This window comes from Cicer arietinum, chromosome 1, assembly GCF_000331145.2.
Source record: "Cicer arietinum cultivar CDC Frontier isolate Library 1 chromosome 1, Cicar.CDCFrontier_v2.0, whole genome shotgun sequence".
Lineage (NCBI taxonomy): Eukaryota > Viridiplantae > Streptophyta > Magnoliopsida > Fabales > Fabaceae > Cicer > Cicer arietinum.
This window is the reverse complement of record NC_021160.2, coordinates 13,468,939-13,474,723: the sequence shown is the minus strand read 5'-3', so window position 1 is coordinate 13,474,723 and position 5,785 is coordinate 13,468,939.

Genomic DNA, 5,785 nt, shown 5'->3' with positions numbered 1-5,785 from the left:
GGTAGTACCGAGTTTCGAACTCAAGGATTGCGTTTTACTATTGAATTATATTTGATTACTAGAATTGAACAAAAAGGTTCCCAAGTTGATTGAAATAATGTTTGAAATTAACAACAATAATAAAATTGATCTTTTATAATGAGAAAAATGTCAGGGATGAGTTTCACTTCGAATCCAACCTTGGTGTCTAATTTGATCCTAGTTATTGAATTCCTTTATTGAATTATTACCGAATTCTCTTTATTATTCTTGCCCTAATGTCTTAGTGACAGAACCTTTAATTCCAAAGTAACCCCTAATTCCTTAGTAGATTTAAGATTAGAATTAAGCATTACCGTATAGAAATTCTCTTGTAAATTATTGCTTTGCAACTAATTTAATTGGTTTCATGACCTGCACCTATGTCTAGACTACAAATTCATGAATTTCTCATCTCAAGCATTCGTAAAGTCCACTTCCGTTTCAAAATACAAATCGTAGAACATTTTAATGTTGATCAAGCAATAAAAAGCATTAAGCACAGAGATGAGAAAAATAATTCAATAAACTCATTCATATAACTAGAAATCAAATCATAAAAATAAGGGTTTCATCTTGTTACACTCATCCCTAACAAATAGGGTTTAGTTACTCATGACAGAAATAAAAGAGATAAAGATTAGAGAAGAATTACAAGAAGGATTCATGAATGATTCTTGATAAAACTGCTCCAATGATGTTAGAAACAGTCGTCTTTGAGTTTCTATGTTAGGGCACAAGTCTCCCAACTTCCCAATTGTGAAAAAGATCCCTAAAACAGTAAAAATGTGTATCTTTATGGTTTCTGGTGCGGGTCGCGCGCCCAGGCGCGGAAAAACGCGCTCCAGCGCGTTTGGGCAGTAGCAGATGCTGGAAAAAGCGCTTGGCTTGCGCTTGGGCGCGCTCGGGCGCTCAGCATCTGCTATCCGACGTATATTGCATTTGTCTCCTCTTTCGAGTCTGAATTTGGTTCTGGTGTCTTCATGAAAGTTGTTGCTATGGATCTTAGCTTTCATTTGCACTTGGTGTGACTCCAATTGAACATCTACAACTCCAGAAATGGCTGAAATACTCTACATATGTCATGTTGATTTCTCACCAAAATTCAGCACTACACTAAAACAAAACGCAATGTAAAATTACGACAAATTCCTACTTAATCAACGAAATAAAAACACAACATTTTATCAACTCAAAGAACAAAAATCAACAAAATATATCAAATAAATCCTTAATTTAACTAAAGATTGAGGATAAATATGACTAAAATAGTGGGAAAATATGCATATGATGAAGAGTCATCAGTATGCGTATAGAAACTAAAATTTAATTTATCAATTTTTTTTTTATTAATTATAAAATTGCAATTTTTATTTGAGACTCAATTTACCCTCAATGTGACTTGAGTTCCTAGCCTCATGTGACTTGAGTTCCTAGCCTTTAGATAACTAATGTTCTCCCAGGCTTCGTGGCATTTACCCTCAATTCATCTAAAATGCTCTTAAGTTGCCACACATATTGCACCATTTTTTCCCTTTCTAGTTGATCTAAACCTTATTGGTTCAGCAAATGATACCATGGTTATACTCATGGATGATAAGGGATTTGTATCAATGACCATCTCAACCATCCCTGTGTCATCTAACTTGAATATACCCTCATTAATAGCCTTCTAAGTAGCTTTTTGGAAAATGATACAATTAGTCATCGAGTGGTTGTATGAGTTTTGTCATTTGTTATAATTTTTACCTTTGATGTCCTTAGGTGGAGGTCTTTTATGATCAGATATTAGTCGTATCAAATATTTGGTTAGTTTTAGTGATATAAAAGGCATAGTCGATTTTATTATTTGATGAAGTATCATGCTTCCCATTTGTAGGCCTTACAGTAGGATAGGAATAACTTTTCCATTTCAAGATTCATGTTGTCAATATGTCTTTCATGGATTCGATTGACATATCATCATCAAACTCCTTCATGTTAATTATAGAAACTAGGTGACGACCTCTAACTCGGCTATCACGCTTTTTTCCTTTTCTTGAAAGAATTGCTCAATGCATATTGCTCGGGAAGCTAGTTCATTTAGATCATGGTAAGCCTATCTAACTAGTTTCTCCCTTAACTGAGTATGCATTCCACTAATCGCCATGGAAGTATACTTTGTATCATATAAATGAACTAAAAATTTACCTGTGTGTCAAGAAACACAAGACAAGGGGCCTTGAATTGTGTTTTACTTTAAAAATGTTTTTAACAAGATTAAAACAGAGTGATAAAACCAAGCAGTAAACACAGAACAACGCAAGTCAATTTATCCTGGTTTTCCAGCATCAGGTAGCTACGTACAGTCCCTTCAAACTAAAATATTTAATCCATTAATTCACCAGCTGAACCACACGTCCATTAACACCTATTAGTCAACCTTCTAGTTTATTACCTTCAAGTTGTTGATGGATGTAGCCATTACTAGGCTAGATTACAAACATAGAGTATTTAATAGTTTTTCGGAATAACTCTCACAAGAGTGTGTTTACAAGCTATGCTCTCATAAAGTACAAGAATCTTTCAGCACATAGAAAAGTAAAAGGGTTAAGAACAAGAGTGTGGAGAGGGTTTTATTGTGCTTATTGTAGTATTGTTGTTGTCTCAAGATACCACGTCTTTTTATAAAGAAAATTTAGAGTTTTTGGTCGTTGTCCTGATTGCTAAAAATCAACATGTATCGTGGAGTTTCGTATGAATTCTTCAGAAATTGATTCACCATTAAAACTTGTTCAAATATGTTCTTATAATTGATTATGTGTATCTTGATAAGGAGGCAGGATGAGCAGAGGTTTCCATATTCAGAGTATGTCAGACAGTTCTACCGACATATAACATATTCAAGATATTGAGCAAAGGATAAACAAATTTGACTTCTCCATGGAGTTGGCTTTCTATCAAAGGGTTGACTTTTATTATAACATTAACTTTTCGCCAATGTTTTAATTTTTCATTAGAGCATTGACTTTTCATCAGAGCATTGACTTTCCATTAGAGTGTTGAATTTCCATCATAGCTAGAAGATCAAATGCTTGACATAAGTATTAGAGGCAGACTGATTAGAGCTTGTCACACTTACTATAGCTAAACGATCAAATGCTTGTCACGATTATCAGAGCTATAATATTAATAACATTGCTTGCAACAATAGAATTACTAAAGGAGCGTTTTAGAGCGCGTTCAATATACTCAAAATATGATTTTCATATCAAAGTCTTGTTGTTCCTTTGACTTGTCCAAACATCAGAAGATGTGTGATAAAGTCATTTAGAAATATATGATTAACGAACTGCACACATAAATAAAACATAAGTGTTTTAAATTGTTCCCATAAAATAATCTTTGTTATCATCAAAACAAGTAAGAGTCAAAGTTCTTCAAACCAACTTGGTTCTAACACTGTCTTTTTCTTAAACCTTTTTATGAAATTAGCAGCGGATTCATCAACTTGTTGTCTTCAATTCATCAAATCTGTTGTTGTAACTTTGGGCTTAAGAAGATAAAATATGTCATGGAAACACCTTTGCATGTATGCCTTGTTCAGAATGGAGTTTGGTGGGAGAGAGGAATGTCACATAAAAGTTGATCTTGATAAAGAGAACAATTGTATCTTTTACAATTCATTATGGAATGTCACATAAATAAAACATAAGTGTTTTAAATTGTTCCCATAAAATAATCTTTGTTATCATCAAAACAAGTAAGAGTCAAAGTTCTTCAAACCAACTTGGTTCTAACACTGTCTTTTTCTTAAACCTTTTTATGAAATTAGCAGCGGATTCATCAACTTGTTGTCTTCAATTCATCAAATCTGTTGTTGTAACTTTGGGCTTAAGAAGATAAAATATGTCATGGAAACACCTTTGCATGTATGCCTTGTTCAGAATGGAGTTTGGTGGGAGAGAGGAATGTCACATAAAAGTTGATCTTGATAAAGAGAACAATTGTATCTTTTACAATTCATTATGGAATGTCACATAAATAAAACATAAGTGTTTTAAATTGTTCCCATAAAATAATCTTTGTTATCATCAAAACAAGTAAGACCACACTACACAGTAAACCTTCCATTCTGCTCTATTGTTGATTTTCCATCTTCTTTTAAAAAAAGTAGCAAATTCAAAAGTTTTATACCCTTTAGGAAGAGCTATCAATTTGTCCACCCACTCATGATAGGACTTTGTATCCATAGGTCTATTTATGGGTTTCAGCTGAATCCCAAAGTACACGTTGATAGTATCGACTATAAGGTCGGGATCAAACAATTGTTAGCCTCAACTACAATTGGCTAGTGCCACACATTTTTTTAGAGGCTCTAGAAATCTTGATGAAATTGTACCTAAGGTGGAGGATTCCCCCATTTGCTTCTCTTGGTTAAGTTCCACAAAGTTTCTTACAAGAGTGCTTAGAACTATTGGTGTATTATACCGGTAAAGTCAATTAGCAATCGATGTTTGTTCAACAGTATGATTCATGCTTGGTCTGGGTAAAGTTGAACTCATCAAGTTAGGTGAAGGTTCATCAAATAGTGGCAGGCGTGTGTGGGATTAACCAATCTAGGTAGGTAATAACCTCATTAATGTTGAGACATATAATTCGCCACTAGTCTAGACATTCCTAGACATATGTACTTGACCATATTGAAGGTTAGATTGATTATACACATCATTCGCCACTAGGTGCCCTTTAGGGTTAGGTCCTGACAAAAGTACTAGGTTGGGAATTGTAAGGAATAAAAGGTATATGTTGTATAGGACTTATTGCACTTGAGGTGGTCTTATCATTGTAATGATTGACTAATTTGGAGCTACAATGTCTTCTTAACCTAGGTTCCCTTCCTTAGATTGTAGAAGTGAAAAAGTTATCATCTGAATTGGCTTGCTTTGTCTCCACCTCCATGGCTTGTTGAACTTCATTGTAAACCATGATTGACAATGTCATCAAGTTGTTCAAAGAGTAGATCCATGGTATCATATATCACCCTGTCAATTTGTTGTCTAATGAAAGATGTAGTCATAAGCATTGATTGCTCAGGTTGACCAATTGCCCCATCTCTAGAAGCATTACGAACGACCATATATGTGGGAATTCCAAACATTTTAGGAGGATAATTGAACCTATGCTCGCCTGAATTTTCAACGCAAATGATAATGATGGTTGTTCCATATTGTTGAGACTTTTACTAGAATGCAAGTGCATTCGTCAATGGTCGCTACTGTAGTGTCCCATTAAGTGTGCCAAATTTATTGTTAGAATTAAGAATTAGCTGAGGGAATAGCTAACTATTCTAAACTTATGATTTCCTCTTGTTTTAAATGATTACGTTGAGGAAGGAGTTATATATCTCACCTATTAGTTCTATAACTAATATAAAGAGTGTTAAGTACGGTGTTGGTATTTAAGCTAATAAAGTACAAATGAATAATGTAAAGTTAATTGATAAAAAGGTAGATAATGTGTAAAACAACTTGTAGAATGACAATATGTGTCTAAAATAATACAAGTACTAGTATTTATAGGCAAAATTAAACCTAATGGCTATAAACTGTGGCCTACAATGTAGCCTTGCTCAACTAATTACATGGGTAATATGTGTTAACTCTCGTTTGGAAAATTAGAGGCGCCCCACAACCGTCTTTCCTATTTCTTAGGCATGTCCCATTAATGATATGTGTATGTGTGCTTTATCCATTCCATCGTGTCGCCCTGTTGATCATTAGTGGCA